Source organism: Elephas maximus, chromosome 6 (genome assembly GCF_024166365.1).
Source record: "Elephas maximus indicus isolate mEleMax1 chromosome 6, mEleMax1 primary haplotype, whole genome shotgun sequence".
Classification (NCBI taxonomy): domain Eukaryota; kingdom Metazoa; phylum Chordata; class Mammalia; order Proboscidea; family Elephantidae; genus Elephas; species Elephas maximus.
This window is the reverse complement of record NC_064824.1, coordinates 90,522,507-90,541,355: the sequence shown is the minus strand read 5'-3', so window position 1 is coordinate 90,541,355 and position 18,849 is coordinate 90,522,507. Positions and strand designations below refer to the sequence as shown.

Here is an 18,849-nt window from a genome sequence, read left to right as displayed (position 1 = left end):
ATTGCATTCAATGTTAATTCAAATATCTCTTATTCCTAGCATAATGCAAACTTGTTAAAATGTTACTGCTAAGTTTATAGAAAAAGGAATCTCTTGTTTGAAATAAAAATTAACTTAAAATTTGATACTATGTGTTGTCATAATCTTCTCTATTGCCTTCTTTATTAGTTTAACATTTTAAAGTAAAAGGTAATGCATATCTGTTTAAAGGTTCACATTTCTATTTAGAGCTTTGCTACAGTTGCTAACCAAAAGGTTGGCAGTTCGAATCCACCAGGCGCTCCTTGGAAACTCTGTGGGGCAGTTCTGCTCTGTCCTATAGGGTCACTATGAGTCAGGATCAACTCGATGGCAGCATTTTTTGTTTGTTTGTTTTTTTAAAATACAATAACTGGAGTCCTGGTGGAACAGTGTGTAAACACTATGACTGCTAACCAAAAGGTAGGCAGTTCGAGTCCACCAGCTGCTCTTTGGAAACCCTTTGGAGCAGTTCTGCTCTGTCGTATAGGGTAGTTATGAGTGGGAATCAACTCAATGGCAATTTTTTTTTTTTTTTTTTTGTATATACGGTAATAGATCCCTGGGTGACACAAACATCTTGAGCTCAGCTACTGTGATGGTTAAGGTTAAATGTCAACTGGGCTGGGCCATGATGCTTAGTGGTTTGACAGTTATAGAATAATATAGTTTGACAGTTATGTAATGATGTAGTCATCCTCCATGATGTGATCTAATGTGATCAGCCAATCAGTTGTAAGAGGAGTTTCCTAGGGCTTGTGGCCTATATATATATATATATATATATAGTCCATTCTGGCAAAGCTCACTTGCCCTGGATCCTGCATCTTGCTCATCATCATCTGACCTCCAGTTCTTGGGACTTGAGGCAGTGTTCTGCCATCTTACCTGCTGATCTTGGGATTCATCAGCCTCCAAAACCTGTGAGCCAGCAGCCTGCTGCCTGACCTGATGATTTTGGGTTCATTAGCCACTACAATATGTGAGTCAGAGAAGCTTCAGGGACACCTGACCCATGGACTTAGGACTTGCTAGCCTCTATGCCTGTATATATATATAGACAGAGAGAGAGAGTCATGGACCTTCAGTTGATTCCCAGACTTGAGCCAGTTTACAAACCCATAACCCCTTGAATGAAGTCGAGGCTGGATCCTTTTGAATAAGGACCCCACTGCACTGCCAAAAATTTATACTGTTAATCTTACTCCCAGCCTTCGCCAAAGGAATCTACACCCTTTTAGTAGAGTGTTCACTGAGGAAAAGAAAATAATCAGACTTTTTGGGGATTACTGGACACTGGCTGTGAACTAATTCCAGGAGACTCAAAATTTCACTGTGGCCCACCAGTCAGAGCTAGGGCATATGGAGGTCAGTTATTAATGGAGTCTTAGCTCAAGTTCTTCTCCCAGTGGGTACACTGGGTCCCTGAACCTATCCTGTAGTTATTTCCCCAGTTTCAGAATGTGTAACTGAAGTAGATATACTCGGCAACTGGCAAATAACTACATTGGATTCCTGGAAAATGCACTAAGGGCTATTATGGTAGGAAAAGCCAAGTGGAAGCCATTAGAACTTCCCTTACCTAGGAAAATGGTAAACCAAATGCAGTACTGAATTTCTGGAGGGGTTGCAGAGATTACTGATACCATCAAGAACATGAAGGCTACAGGGGTGGTGATTTCCACCACATCTCCATTCAACTCACCTATTTGGTCTGTGCAAAAAACAGATGGGTCTTGGAGAATGGCAATTGATTATAGTAAACTTAACCAGGTGGTGACTTCAGTTGCAACTGCTGTTCCAGATGTGGTTTCATTGCTTTTGCAAAATATTTCATCTCCTGGCACCTAGTATGCAGCTATTGATCTGGCTAATGCCTTTATCTCAATTCCAGTTTCTAAGGAGCCGCAGAAGCAGTTTGCCTTCAGCTTGCTAGGCTAGCAATATACCTTTGCTGTCTTACTGCAGAGGTATATTACCTCTTCAGTCCTATGTCATAATTTAGTCTGCAGGGACTCTGATCACCTTTCCTTTGCACAAGATGACACATTGGTCTATTTACATTGATGACGTTATGCTGATTGGACCTAGTAAGAAAGATGTGGCAATGACTCTGAACTTACTGGTAAAACACTTGCATGCTAGAGGGTGGGTAATTAATCCCACAAATATTTAGGCACCTGCCACCTCACTGTAATTTCTAGGAGTCCAGTGTTGTGGAGCATGCTGAGATATTACTTCTAAAGTGAAGGATAAGTTTTTACATCTGGACCCTCTTACAACTTAGAAGAAGGCACAATGCCTGGTAGGCCTCTTTGGATTTTGGAGGCAACATATCTCTCATTTGCATGTGCTACGCTGATCTATTTATCAAATGACTCAAAAATCTGCCAGTTTTGAGTGGGGCCCAAAATAAGAGAAGGCTCTGCAAGTTTCAGGATGCCGTGCAAGATGCTCTGTCACTTGAGCCATATGATCCAGCTGATCCAATGGTGCCAAAAGTGTCGTTGGCAGATAGAGATGCTGTTTGTAGTCTTTGGCAGGACCCTATTGGTGAATCACAGTGTGGATGTCTAGGCTTTTGGAGCAAAGCCCTGCCATCCTCTGCAGATGACTACTCTTCTTTTGAAAAACAGTTTTTATATTGTTACTGGTCCTTTGCAGTAAAGACTGAATGCTTAACCATGGGCCACTAATAAACTGAGCTGCCCATGATGAACTGGGTCTTGTCTGACCCACAAAGCCATAAAATTGGTTATGCACATCAGCATCTTATCATTAGATTGGGCCCGAGCAGGATGTGAAGGCACAAGAAGTCACATGAGGAAGTGGCCCAAATGCACAAGACCTCCAGTCCTGTCACCCTCTCCCAGTCTGCACCTATGGCTTCATGGAGCATTCATTATGATCAGTTTACTGAGGGAGAGAAGACTCATGCCAGGTTTAGAAATGGTTCTGCATGATATGCAGGCACCACTCAAAAGTGAACCGCAGGAGCACTGCAGCCCCTTTCTGGGACCTCCCTAAAGGACGGTGGTGAAGGGAAATCCTCCCAGTGGGCAGAGCTTTGAGCATTGCACCTGGTTGTTCACTTTGCATGGAATGAAAAATGTTCAGGTGTGTAATTGTATACTGATTCATGGGCTGTGCCTAATGGTCAGTGTGAAAATAGCATGGAGGCAGTGTCTGACCTCCTCTAACCCCAAAAGGGGGAGGAGAACCAAGATCAACAGTGCAAGGCTGACTTCCATGAGGCAGAGGCCAGACAAGCTTCCTCTCTCCACTATCTTTACTAATTCTGACACCAGCGGTCCCTCGCACAGCACTCTCTACTTCCCTACTGCGCTCAATAATTCATTGCAATGGCCACACAGAACTCAAAGAACATACGATTATGGGATATATTATAAGAGAATTAACAGTTATAGTTCAGGATCAGAAACAGTCAGGATACAGTTCTTCTATCAGTACAGCCTTTTCCCAGCCATACTCACAGGCACACCTTTCCCTGGCCCTAAGCCTCTGCCCAAAGGCACTCAGCTTTCTCTCTCCATGTGCTGGGAAGCCCACCATGCCATCTCCTTCTGCCAGGTCTCTGATACCGGTTCTCTCCTACCGCTGGTTCTCACGATGTTCAGGGTTACAGCTTGTTCCCTCTCTTTCTCTCAATCTTCTGCTTCCAGAAGTTTCTCAGCACGGGGATCCTATGTCCAAAGGATGCACCCTCTGTTCCTGGCTATTCTTCCTTGGTGGTGGTAGGATCCTTCTCTCTTTTAAAGCAAAACTGACCAATCCCCTTGGTGAGCCACAAATGCCGTGTCATAGTCCTGCCCAGTCACCTGGGTGGGAGTTACAAGACTATGTCCAGAAAGACCACACAAAAGTAATCACACCACAGTCAGGGACGTGGAAGGAACATGATTAGAAAAATTGGTGACAAGAATGTTTGAGGAAGATATATGTGGATGGAACTCTCTGAATAGGCCAAACAAGTGAAGATATTTGTGTCTCATGTGAATGCTCACCAAAGGGTGACCTATGCAGAGGAGAACTTTAACAATCAAATGGATAAGATGACACTTTCTGTGGAAACCAGTTACCCTCTTTCCTTAGCTACTCCAGTCATTGCCCAATGGGCTTGTGAACAAAGTGGCCATGGTGGCAGGTATGTATGTATGGGCTCAGCAACATGGACTTCCATTCACCAAGTGTGACTTAGCTACAGCCACTGCTGAGTGCCCAGTCTTCCAGCAGTAGAGAACAACATTGAGTCACCGATATGGCATCATTTCTCGAGGTGATCATCCAGCAACCTGGTGACAGGTTGATTACATTGGACCACTCCCATCCTGGAAAGGATAGTGTTTCATTCTTATTGGGATAGACTCTTATTCTAGATGTGGATTTGCCTTCCCTGCACGCAATGCTTGTGCCAAAACTACCAACCATGGACTTACCAAATGTCTTATTCAGCATCATGGTATCACACACAGCATCATTTTGGATCAAGAGGCTCACTTCACAGCAAACGAAGTATAGCACTGGGTCCGTGCTTATGGAATTCACTGGTCTTACCATGTTCCCTATCATCTTGAAGTGGCTGGCTTGGTAGCATGATATGATGGCCTCCTGAAGACATAATTATGGTGCCAGCTATTTGACAATGCGTTGCAGGGTTGAGGTAATGTTCTCCAGGAGGCTGTATGTGCTCTAACCAGCATCCAATATGTGGTGCTGTTTCTCCTGTAGCCACGAATCACAGTTCCATGAATCAAGGGGTGGAAATGGGAGTGGCCTCACTCACTATTACCCCTAGTGATCCACTCACAAAACTTCTATTTCTTGTCCCCATCACCCTATGCTCTGCAGGTCTAGAGGTCTTATTTCCAAAGGGTGGAATGCTCCCACCTGGAGACAAGACAATGATCCCATTGAACTGGAAGTTAAGAATGCCACTCAACCACGTTGTTCTCCTCATGCTTCTGGATCAACAGGGAAAGAAGGGAGTTACAATATTGGCTGGTGTGATCGATCCTGACTACCAAGGGGAAATCAGATTGGTGTTGTATAAGGAAGGTAAAGAAGATCATGTCTGGAATACAGGCAATCCCTTAGGGCATCTCTTAGTACTACTATGCCACTGATTAAAATCAGTGGAAAGCTACAGCAGCCCAATTCTGACATGACTCCTAATGGCCCAGACCCTTCAGGAATGAAGGTTTGGGTCACCCACCAGGCAAAGAACCATGACCAGCTGAGGCGCTTGCTGAGGGCAAAGGGAATATAGAATGGGTGGTGGAAGAGGGTAGTTCTAAACACCAGTTATGACCACGTGACCAGTTGCAGAAATGAGGAGTGTAATATTATGAATATTTCTTCCTTGTGTGTGTGTATCAAATGTTTTGTTTCCTTCACTTATAAATATAAGATGTAAATGGGGCTAGTTCATTTTCAGTTGTATGCATGTTAGTTGTATCATGTTAGGCAAAAGTATGACTTTGTAATTGTCTTTATTTAGAAATTGCATATGGTTTAGGGAGATGTGTACAGGTGTCAAGTTGACAAGGAGTAGGGTGTGGTGGTTAAGGTTGTGTGTCAACTTGTCTGGGCCATGATTCTCAGTGTTTTGGCAGTTTTGTAATGATGTAATTTGGCAGTTAGGTAGTGATGTAGTCATCTTTTATGATGCCATCTGATGTGATCAACCAATCAATTGTATGTGGAGTTTCCATGGGGTGTGGTGTGCATCCAGTAGATTTCTGGACATTCTGGCAAAGCTAGCTTTCTTGCTCTGGATCATGCATCCAGCTCATCATCATCTGACATCCATTTCTTGGGAACTGAGCTAAGCAGCCTGCCGTCTTACCTGACAACCTTGGTATTCATCAGCCTCAGCAGCCTGCGAGCCAGCAGCCTGCCATGTTACCTGCTGATCTTGGATTCATCAGCCTCCGCAACCCATGAGCAATCTGACATGCTGATCTTGGGCTTGTCAGCCCCTGCAGCTGCTTGAGTCAGGAGAAGCTTCTAGTCTGACACCTGACCCATGAACTTGTATCTTACCAGCCTGTGCAACTTTGTGAGCTATTTCCTTGAGATAAATACACACACACACACACACACACACACACACTGTTTTTGCCTCTCTAGGGAACCCAGCTGCCTTAGTCATTTAGTGCTGCTGTAACAGAAATACCACAGGCAGATGGCTTTAACAAAGAGAATTTTATTCTCTTACAATCCAGTAGGCTAGAAGTCTGAATTCCAGGCACCGGCACCAGGGGAAGGCTTTCTCTCTCTTTCAGCTCTGGAGGAACGTCCTTGTGATGTTTCAGTCTTCACTTGGTCTGGGAGCACCTCAGCATAGGAACCTCAGATCCAAAGAAAGTGCTCTGCTTCTGACACTGGTTTCTTGGTGGTATGAGGTCCCCAATTTTCTCTTTGCTTCCATTTCCTTTTATCTCTTGAGAAATAAAAGGTGGTGCAGGCCACACCCCAGGGAAACTCTCTTTACATTGGAGCAGGGAGGTGACCTGAGCCAAGAGGGTTACATCCCACCCTAATCCTTTGAACCACAGGCAGAGATTGATTTATAACACATAGGAAAAACACAAAATGAAGGACACCACATATGGCCTAACAAAGTTGACACATACTTTGGGGGACAAAATCCAATCCATTACATCAGCCTAGGACCACTACCAATCAAAAGATTGGAGGTTCAAATCCAACCCAGCAGTGCTGCCGAAGAGAGTAAGGTCACACACAGCCATTGAAAATCCTATGCAGTAGTTGTACCTTGACACACATACAGTCACCATGAGTCTGAATCAACTTAATGGCAACAGGTTTCTTTCTTTTTTTTTTTTTTTTTTGCTATGTACAATGATAATAGCTGCCATTGATTAGATAATGTATAGATCAGAAGTACAAACACATAAATGTTTTTTCTAATAAAAAATGGTGGCTAAAAATTAAAATAGAGTTAATGCTCAAAAAATCAAAACCAAATTCCATGAAGTAAATAATATGAAGATTTTATTCAATGTTCCTCCTACTATGACTGAATAAACAAAAAATAGACTGTTGCTATCAATTCAGTTCTGGCTCACAGTGATCCCACAGATTTCAGAGTAGAACTGTGTTCCATAGGGTTTTGAATGGCTGTTATTTGTCAGAAGTAGATTGCCAGGCTTTTTTCCAACGCATCTCTGGATGGACTTGAATCACCAACCTGTTGGTTAGCAGCCAAGCCCTTAACCATTTGCACCATCTAGGGACTCCATACTATAACTAGCACTGTAGAATATGCCCTTTTACATCCTTAGAAAATAAGGTTTGTCCTGTTAAAAATATTTGTCCAATTTTTCCCAAAAAAGAATATTTTAAAAAATAATATCCATTTATTTCAAACTCATCATGATTAATCAAATATTTTGTTGACTAATTCATTAAAGGAAACCCTGGTGGTGTAGTGGTTAAGTGCTATGGCTGCTAACTGAAAGGTCAGCAATTCTAATCCACCAGCTGCTCCTTGGAAACTCTATGGGGCAGTTCTACTCTGTCATATAAGGTCACTATGAGTTGGAATCAACTTGACAGCAATGGATTTAATTAATTAAAAACCTCTTAAACTTGTATTTATTTAAATTTCAAAAAACTCCCAAATCTTCAATTAATAGTCATTTTTTTTATCCTAAGTACTTTAATAATTTTATCAGAAGAGTTAACACCTACAAAGTTAGAAATGATCCACAAATGAATAGAGTATTTAATAGGGAAACTGTATATGTTAAACCACCAATTCTGAGTATGTACAGAAGCATTATTTTCTCTTTGACTAAGGTAAAAAAAAAAAAAAGGTAAAAGAATGAGTAAAAGCAAAACAATTCTCCATTTGTTCTTACTATATTTAAATAAGTTGTTTAACATTTGTCATTCTTCTCTCACTCTGCAACAAGTCTCAGAGTACTTACTACAGATAAACCTTGCAACACACACACAACCACACATTTATTGAGCCAATTTTATGGTTGTCCACAAAACCAAGGACAGAATGAAATTAAAAGTTCAAGAAGTAATTCTGTAAAAATATCATTAGAGGAGAGATAGGTAAGCTAAAAGAGGCTTCCACCTCGGCTGCACCATTATTGGACAAAGGAAAAGTGAGATTCTCAGGGCAAACAGAAGGTAGAATAGGACTAGAAGATTGCGAAAGTGTAGAATCAAACTTTTAAGAGTCTTAGAGAAATCCACTTACCAATTCTCTAGTATCAGGCACTTGACAGGAAAGATAAAGTAATTTTTCATACTGGTTCACCTTAAAAAATAGAAAAAGCAGGAAAAAAAAATTCCCCAGTGACATTTAATAAATGTGATCAGAAAGTGAAAAGAGAGATGGTGATGGTAACCATTTCGGGAGAACCGTGAGCCCTTATGAAGATTTCTCCTTACAGTACTTGAATACTAATTAACTCAATTATTTTCTTATAATTCCCAAAAAATAAGAATTGTACCTTTTTTTTTTTTACCAGATAACTCAATATTTATGATTCTGTAAGTGCTTTGATATCAACAGAGGTTGAAAAATAATTCAATAATATTGAAGTGTCATTTTTGAATAAAACTGCTTTTGTGAACATATAGGCAATACATGTTTAAATGGAATACAGATTAGCCTAACAAAGAACGGGACATTATGAAGTAAAAAGACAAAGAATTGTGATCAGCATATGATCTGTAGTTCTAAATGGAAGGTGACTATTAAATACCACTGAAAAGAGACTATAGGTCTCACAGCCTTTAAAGAAACCACTTGATAAATGCACGGATTGCTATAGGAAGGTGCATTTCTTCTACTCAGAAATTAACGAAAATGTGTGGTTGTCATGGGGATATTTAAATTACAGAGAGAAATAAATCAGGAAATGATGAATGTGATTAATTTTCCTTGAAGTTCAACTGATGCAAGGTAAAAGCTTATTTATTATGTGAATGTCTAGCCACCCATGATATTAAAAAAAATATATACTGTATTTGTAGTATGTGTAAATTGAGCAACTACTGTCACTGAAGTCCATAGCAAATAAAATACAAACATAGTTGCTCGCTGATGAATTTAATTTTCAACTATGGTTTTGCATAAATAAGTTCTATACAAATGAAAGGCTGACTTTTGTTACTTTTTATGCTTTTTAATGGGAACAAAATAAATCAAAATGTACGTGATGGTTTACATACACCAGAAGTACGTGAAAATTGATATAGTGCAGAGCAATAGACCACACCTTCAGGGTGGAATTAGAGCAGCTTTCCAATGTGCAGCTTTACTGCTAACTCTAAATTAGGGAAACTCCTTTGCCTACAGAGTCCAGGCAGATGAGCCCAGTAAGTAAACCATATTCCCCAAACAAAAAACAGTTGTTGGTGAGTTGATTCAGACTCAGATCCCTTGTGTTTCAGAGTAAAGCTGCTCCATAGGGTTTTCAATGGCTGTGACCTTTTGGAAGTACATTGCCATTCTTCAGAGGCACCTCCGGGTAGGTTCAGACTGCCAACCTTCCAGTAGTAGCTGAACAATTAATGTTCTGCACCCCCTAGGGACTCCATATGGGTGTTTAAAAAAAAAAGGAGTAATGTAAATGAAGGAGTAATAAGGGCTGGCGTGCCTTGTCTAAGTGAGCAGTAAGTCAATTTCTCTAATGTGGCCTTGCAAGAATTCGTATCCACATGTGTGAGATATTCCGATTTTTCAAGGAAAGCTGGCATCTAGGATATTTTATGCAAAATCTCTTGATTTTTAAATGTGGGCAATTAATATAAAATATTTAAAGAGGAGCTAGTTTGTGATCTTACAGGTCTTTATATAATGTTATCCTTAATGACTAGACTAAAAACTGACCTATTAGGGAATTTGTTTGAAGTCTTGTATTTCCTTATTTGTAGGTTTCTTGAACATGAGGCAATCCATTGTGCAATATTAGTGGTGGCTTTTAATAAATGATAGCCTCTTACGTGTCCTGGTAAGAATCTGCCTTTCATGAGGATCCTGGGTCCTAGGTGCAGATATAATAAGTCTTTTCTGCTAATACTTGCATTCCAGGCCAGGGATGTTATTATAGTTAACAACTAATAGTGATTAACAACAGAAGTATAAACAGGCTGCATGCAATCAAAGAATTTACTGATTACTGCTCTCATCGCTTGCCAATCTTCAGATAAAATTTTAATCCCAACGGCAGCAAGGAACCAATATCTTACGTAATACAAATGAATATACACCCATTTCTTCATGACTTTAGAATGCTGTTGTTGTTGTTAGGTGCCATCAAGTTGCTTCCGACTCATAGTGACCCCTATGTACAGGTGAAGGAAACACTGCCCAGTCCTGCGCCATCCTCACGATCTGTTATGCTCGAGCTCATTGTTGCAGCCACTGTGTCAGTCCACCTCATTGAAGTTCTTCCTCTTTTTTGCTGACCTTCTACTTTACTAAGCATGATGTCCTTCTCCAGGGACTGATCCCTCCTGATAACATGTCCAAAGTATGTGAAACGAAGTCTCGCCATCCTCACTTCTAAGGAGAATTCCAGCTGTACTTCTTCCAAGGCAGATCTGTTCATTCTTCTGGCAGTCCATGGTACATTCAATATTCTACACCAACACCATAATTCAAAGGTGTCAGTTCTTCTTCAGACTTACCTATCCATTGCCCAGGTTTTGTGTGCATATGCTGTGATTCAAAACGCTACAGCTTGGGTCAGACGCACCTTAGTCTTAAAAGTGCCATCTTTGCTTTTTAACACTTTAAAGAGGTTTTTTGCAGCAGATTTGCCCAATGCAATGCATTGTCTGATTTCTTGACTGTTGCTTCTATGGGCATTAATTGTGGATCCAAGTAAAATGAAATCCTTGACAATTTCAGTCTTTTCTTCATGTATCATGATGTTGCTTTTTGGTCCAGTTGTAAGGATTTCTGTTTTCTTTATGTTGAGATGTAATCCATACTGAAGGCCATAGATTAGAATAATAATAAAAAATGGTATGCTCAGTGTTGTAAAACATCTGACCCTCAATTTAAAGAGCACTGCCCATGTTTGGCCCACAGCAAAGAGAAATACTTTATTCACTAGAGTTATCCTGGTATGCAAGATGATGAGCTCATTTTTTCCAAGAGAGTCCAAGCTTTCAATCACTATGCAAGAATCTGTAACCACCATGTGATATGGGACACTTATGTAGTGCTTAAAATTTACAAACTCTATTCTCGTATAAGATCTCATTTTTTCCCATGGTATGATGAAAACATGAGAGAAACTCCCCAAAGAGGGTCTTTCGTAAGTATTCTAGTGGACTGCTTCCTTATGTTACCTGGAAAAACTTCATTCCTTGAGAAGTATAGACGTGTTTCTGGGTTACATGTTCACAGTATGATAATACATACTTGATTCTATACAACCTTTTCAGTTATATTTGCTCATATAATCCTATGAGGACCAACGGGTATGTTACATGTAAAGGATCTTGCTCAGTATTCTAGAATATAGAAGACATTCAGTAAACACAAATACCCCTAGCAGCCTCTACCCTAGCAACTTGCTTTCAGTTGTTCCTGTTTTATCCAACATGTCCACTTATGCCAGAGTAATCTTCCTAAAACTTTAATCCTACTAATTCCACACTCAAAAATGTGCTATGGATCCATTCTGCCTGTAAAAAAAACAGTGCATAGCTAGCAATGCCCTCTCTGAGCATATTTTTTATTTCTTTCCCTTTACCGTTGTGCTTTAACCAAACCAAACAACTTTCTGTTGAGCTTGCGTCAGCTCAGTGTCTTTGTTACAATTTTCCTATGTGCCTGTAATTGTTTTATTACCTCTTTACTTCACCAATCATATCCAGCGAAAACCTTAAACATCCTTAAAACCCAGTTCAATGATATATTTCTACCTCTAAGCTTTACTTTCTCTGCTTCCAGAACCCTGTGTGGCTTTTACATCTTGTGTCTGTAAGTTGTATAGCCATTACAAGATCACAGCTATCTTTAGGCTAAAGTCTTTATCCCATTCACTTTGTATCCCTGAAAAAAGAGGTGATTACCTTCCACATACTAAATGTTCAGTAAATATTTATTGAAGTGACTTGTCAGATACCCCAGGAGCCATCAACATCAGCTTTCTACCCAATTCAAGATTGCCGTTCACATCTTTCGCCCCACTGTGCCTTTGCCCACTTGTGGAATCTGATTACCTAGTGACATATCCTTGTTGGATAATTGAAATTATCAGAAATTTCTTTCTTGTTTTCAGCTGAAACATTATCCTCTTCTTTTCACGTTTCTTAGCTCCTTTCTGTGAAATGTTGTCATTAAATGATTCCTGTCTCCCACATGACAACCCTTAAATATTGAGAAAGTGCTTTCCATAGGCATTCTCTTCTCATGGTAAACCTCCCACCCCCCCTCCCCTGCCACTTTCCTTTTGTGCCTAATACAGCTCCTTTCTTCAGGTCACCCTTCTGTTAAATGCAGTGGCATCACTAGAGGGTGCGGACCTTACTGGGAGATGCTATTAGAGAAGTTGACACCAAAATGACTGTCTATAAAATTTTTGTGCAGTGTTTCACCAGAAATTTATTATTTTTTATAAAATAATATCCCCGTGGTTAGTTACAACAAAACATTTCTCATAAGCCTAGTTTACACATATCAATATACTTAAAAGTCTAAAACTCTGTGCTAATTTACTTTTTGAACCTGCTAATGCACCCCCAAGTCCACCAGCCACTCCTTGGGAAACCTATGGGACAGCTCTACTCTATCCTGTAGGATCGCTATGGGTGGAATCAACTCAACTGCAATGGGTTTTGTTTTGGTTTTAATGCGCTGTAGTCAGAGTTGTCATTATTACCCAATTACAATGGTGCTTTGAATCATGTGGCTTCGGCTGCTGGAACTACATGCACACGCATGTGCTCTTATTTTTGTGGTTGCTGATGTTTTTACAGTCACTGATTTTGTCAAATTTTCTGGTGTTTTAGTTACAATATTGTAATAGTTAGTATGTGTGAACCTATGTCAATAACTTTTTTGAGAATGAAGCAGTCTTTAAAGGAAAAGAAAAAGAAAAAGAAAAAGGGCTTCCACTCATTTACTAATAATGTTGTATTTGAATGTAGGAAGATTTTACAAAACAATTTTGTTAGTATTCACATAAGAAATATTACATTTAACAATTTACAACTGTATCACATATTATTATAAGATTAAAATTGGTAATAAACGTTACTAAGAGCTCTGTATGATCTGGTGTGGGAGAGGGTCTGTGGAAGAGGGTGACACCATGAGTTACTGCACTGGGTGACACCAACCCTGGTGACACCACAGGTTAAGTGTTACTTATTTTGTCAATTTCTTTCTTTCAATGTGAAGCCCAGAACTGAACAAAATGTTCTGTGAGTAATCTGACTAGTCCAGGATGCAGTGGAAATATTACCTCTCTCAGTGTGGACAGCACACTCCTGCGACTCAGCCTGCAACTTTAGCAGGTAGCTCACGTGGTCAGCTCAAAGTGAGCTTCAGCAAATAACTATTTAGTGACTGCCTACTAGGTTTGGTTTTTTTGTTTACTACCTGCCAGGCACTGTAAGTTATTATAATTATGTTATCTCATAACGTATGTTATCTCAGTAGAGTTTGTAGTTGATTAAAGCTTTCAAGTCCTTGTCATACAAATTGCTGTCAAGAAAATATCTTCTATCTTCAACTTGTATAATTGCTATAGCAACATAAATCTGGAATTTTTCCTTTATCCCAGCTAAATTTTATTATGTTGGCTCTGTTTCATCCCTTTAGCCTATCAAGATCGTTTTAAGTCCTGTTTCTGGCTTTAAAGAGATTAGTCAGTTTTCCCAGCTTAGAGTCAACTATATACTTGATAAGGATGCCATTTAGTCTCTCAGCTAAGACTTTGATAAAAACGTTGAACAGAATGGAGCAGAACCAAGCAGGGAAGCTACGTCTCTAGAGTCCTTCCTACTGATTCATAATTAGAATCCCCAAAATAGGACACCTTTTTTTTTTTTTTTCCTCTCTTTTAGCCATTTCACACTGATTTTTCTTTTATCTTTTTTTTTTTTTTTACTTTAGATGGAGGTTTACAGAACAAACTAGCTTCTCATTAAACAATCAGTACACATACTGTTTTGTAACATTAATTGCCAACCCCCACAACATGTCAACGCTCTCCCCTTCTCAAATTTGGGTTCCCAATCACCAGCTCTCCTGCCCCCTCCTGCCTTCTAGTCCTTGTCCCCGGGCTGGTGTGCCCGTTTAGTCTCATTTTGTTTTATGAGCTCGTCTAATCTTTGGCTGAGGGGTGAACCTCAGGAGAGACTTTATTACTGAGCTAAAAGTGTGTCTGGGGATCATACTCTCAGGGTTTCTCCAGTCTCTATCAGGTCAGTACGTCTGTAAAATAGCGCACTTTTACGGTTAGGAATGCACCTAAACATTCTAGCATTTATTCCACATTCTCTGTCATAGCTACAGGGCCATCGTGAAATTCATTGTGTCTTAACTAGAGCATGAGAGAAACCTCATGAAATACAAAATTGGTTTGGAATGCCTTAGTCTTAGTGCACTCTTGGTGATGGATTAATAGATTTCTAAGTTCTCCACCTATTAGGGATCCCAAACTAATAGTTAGACAAGCCTTTGTGGAATTTTGCATGGTTTGAAATCTCTTATAAGTCTGTAGATTCCATAATTTGGCTTTTATTCATTTTTGATAATTGGGGTGTTTGCTCATATCTAATGTTAAAGAATTTGCCCTATTCGCTGTAATTTCCTTGTGACTATCCTGAATGATTTGTTTCACAACCTTTCAGATGTAATTCACCTGTGTTTGGACTTACACATTTATTTAAAGAGCCTAAACGCTCTAAAAATTTCACTTTTATTTTGTGCTTTAATTACCTCGTGGCAATGTTTATGCTATCCATCCTAGTGTGAAGATAACTCTCTTGTTGGAGAGAAATGGAAGCAAACCACCATTTTATCACATTAACGGTATATTGTTATCTTAGTTTCTTAGTGCTGCTGTAACAGAAATGCCACAAGTGGGTGGGTTTAATGAAACAAACTTTACTTTCTCACTGTTTTAGAGGCTAGAAGTCTGAATTTAGGGTGCTGGCTCTAGGGGCAGGCTTTCCCTCTCTATCAACTCTTGAACAGGTCCTTGTATCTTTTCAGCTTCTGTTCCTTAGTTCCTTGGTGGATTTTCATGTGGCATATATCTTCCCCTCCATTTGTATTCCTTCTCTGGGCCTAATCTGCTTTTTTATGTCTCATTGGTGATTAACTTAAAACACATCCTACACTGATATACCCTAATCAACACAACAAAGAAAACCCTATTCCCAGATGGGATTATACCCATGCTTATTAAAAAAAAAAAAATTGCCATCTAGTCCCTTCTGACTCATAGCAACCTGATAAGAGAGAGCAGAGCTGTCCCATAGGGTTTCCAAGATAAGAGTCCTGATGGCACAGTGGTTAAGATCTCAGCTGGTAACCAAAAGGTCTGCCGTTCAAACCTACCATCCACTCCTTGGAAACCCTTTGGGGCAGTTCTACCCTCTCCTATAGTATCACTATGAGTCTACGAGTCAAAATCGACTCGACGGCAATGGGTTTAATCTTTACAGAAGCAGACTGTCACATCTTTCTACCTCAGAGTGGCTGGTGAGTTCCAGTCGCTGATTTTTCAGTTAGTAGGTGAGCGCTTAACCACTTGCCCACCAGGGCTCCTTATCCACATGTATAGGGGTTAGGATTTATAACACATATTTTGGGGCATAATTCAATCCCTAACAGTTATTTTTCATAAGTAGTGATCATAGCCATCATTTTAAAAATATTTTTTTCTCTGAATTTGGTATTTATATCATATATGTATATATAGGAAACTCTGGTGGTATAGTGGTTAGGAGCTACAGCTGCTAACCAAAAGGCTGGCAGTTTGAATCCACCAGGCACTCCTTAGAAACCCGATGGGGCAGTTCTACACTGTCCTATAGGATGGCTATGAGTTGAAATCAACTCGATGGCAAAGGTTTGATTTTTTGGTTTGGATGTGTACATATTTTATGCACTGAAGAGAAAAAGAAAGCACCTCTTTAGTGTCTTTAATATCAGTAAGGTAAGAAGCATCAAATAATCTCAGCTTTCTTCTCCTGTTCTTAACGATGGGTGCTTCTCTTTTGTATTCATCCTCCGTTATACGTTCTTCCCTTCATATTTTGTACATGTTTCATTTAAATCAGAGCTCATCAGAAAGAGAGCCCTAAGCAACCACTCTGGTTTCCTTGGATACAGATTCTTTATTTTTCTCATCAGTATCATTTGTGATTGTATTATCAGATTTTCAATTTTTACTCTACCACCTCCTTTAAAATTCCTGGCCATGGAGCCCCCAGGGGAACTATGTTAGCTGTTGCTTCTTAAATTGTTATCCAACATATTTTCCTAAAACTTAGGGTATACTTTAATAGCCTTTTCCTGGCTACTAAAATGTCACAGATGCTTTCTTTGAAAGTTTATGCAGATTTAGGAATTAAATCAGAAATAGAAACCCTGTTCATTCTTGTCTTCCACCTGAGGAATGCTGTTTCTGCAAGACAGCAAAATCTTCTCAGATGCTGTCTGTTAGGAGAAAGGGCCTTCTAGTAAATGCCCAAAGCAGAAGCCATCAAGTTGACTCTGACTCATGACGACCCCATGTATGTGAGAGTAGAACTGGGCTTCATAAAGTTTTCAGTGGCTGATTTTGAAATGCCTCTGGGTGGACTTGAACTTCCTACCTTTCTGTTAACAGTTCAGTATATTAACTGTACCACCCAGGGATTCCTAGTAAATGCTGAGGTAGTTGAAATTTCCCACAAATTGCCTCTTTTACCACTTGTGTGATGAATTCAGACCCTCATCCCAGACTACAAAATTAGAAATTTAGGGGGTGGGTCTTAGCAATCTGAGGTAGTTCTCATGCCCACTAATGTTTGAGAACCGCTGTTGTAAAGCATCATTCATACCTTTTGACTGGGAAGCAATGCAGAGTATTCTGCATTAGCCACTTATGTTGACTCAGATTTTCTCTAGTAATGTCACAGTTTCCTTACCAGATGTACCATCTTACTACATAATAGAATGTTCCACCCTTTTCTACTGTTTCTTTTGAACAGGGAGTCTTCTATATCCGAGATATAGTAGAATCCCAATAATAATTGTGACATCTGTAAGATAATTTAGTGTGCCTTAGCCAAGCCATAGTATTTATAGTTGCCTCACATACATGTGAAAGCTGGACAATGAATGAGGAAGGAAGACCAGGAAAGAATTGATGAATTTGAATTATGGTGTTGGTGAAGAACGTTGAATATACAGTGGACTGCCAGAAGAATGGACAAATCTGTCTTGGAAGAAGTACAGCCAGAATGCTCCTTAAAAGTGAGGATGGTGAGACTTTGTCTCACTTACTTTGAACATGTTATCAGGACGGACCAATCCCTGGAGAAGGATATCATGCTTGGTGAAGTAGAGGGTCAGCGAAAAAGAAGACCCTCAATGAGATGGATTGACACAGGGGCTACAACAATGGGCTGAAACATAGTAACAATTGTGTGGATGTTACAGGACTGGGCAATGTTTCATTCTGTTGTATATAGAGTTGCTATGAGTTGGAACCTATTCAACGGCACCTAACAACAATGTTAAGTCGCCAATGTTTAAAAAATATGTTGCCCATCAGGCTGAATGTATTGGGATGTAAACATTGGAGGCCTTTCTTATAGTCTGACTCTTTCAAGATTATTTCCTCCTGAGAACCTCTTAGTCCCTCTTCACTGTTGTCTTGTCCAGGCCCCAATTGCCTCATACACGATCTCTATGAATGAACCTAAAAAAAAAAACTAATTATGTTATTTCCTTGTTGAAAATTCTTCTTTGATTTTGAACTCCTCAAATTGGCATTTGAGATACCCTATAAAATTTTTTTTTTTTTATATCACTTCAACCTCCTTGCCAGTCTCTTATTTCATGACACCCTTCTTTGTACCCCACACTCCAATTCAGTGGGACAAAGGATTGTTCCCTGGACTTTACTGCGCATAAGCTTTTTTGTTCATTCTCTCTTCCTCTTGATGTGCCATTTTACTTTACTTAAAGGAGTCACTAGGTGGTACAAACAGTTAACAAGCTTGGCTGCTAACCAGAAGTTTGGAAATTTGAGTTTAGCCAGGGGCACCTTTGGAAAAAAGGCCTGGTGATCTTTTCCAAAAAACCAGTCATTGAAATCCCTATGGAGTACAATTCTATTCTGATGTACATGAGGTCATTCTGAGTCAAAATTGACTTGATGGCAACAGTTAAAATCCTTCACTTCACATCTCTGAGCATCCCACTTTTATAAACCATTTTCTGTGTAACTTGGTCTGATGTCATCTCTTCTCCCTCTAGTAAGTACCAATATAACGTGCTTTATATCCCTGCTTACATACTATTTTGTACAGTATATGATTGTGAATTTGTCATGTATCTTCATGAAGAGGAACTCCTGATGCATGCTTCATTCTTAAAAAATATTTGTTGAATAAACTAAATATCGTCCTGTAGCAATTTGTTTCGTTATTTCTTCTAGGCATTCTTTCTATTTACCTTTTTTCACCTAAAATTTTCTCAAATGATATAGTTAATTTCAAAGTGCCTAATAGAGTATAAAGGGCTTTGCTTCCAAATTATTTGAATTTAGTGAAATAATGTATTACTTTTTTGAGCAT

The 18,849-nt window shown here is 39.6% G+C and overlaps 1 protein-coding gene across 1 annotated transcript in view; it reads left to right on the top strand.

The window, feature by feature from the left end:
• Positions 1-18,849, top strand: part of TMEFF2 (transmembrane protein with EGF like and two follistatin like domains 2) — a 285,073-nt gene that overhangs the window by 54,129 nt on the left and 212,095 nt on the right. The window lies entirely within an intron of this gene.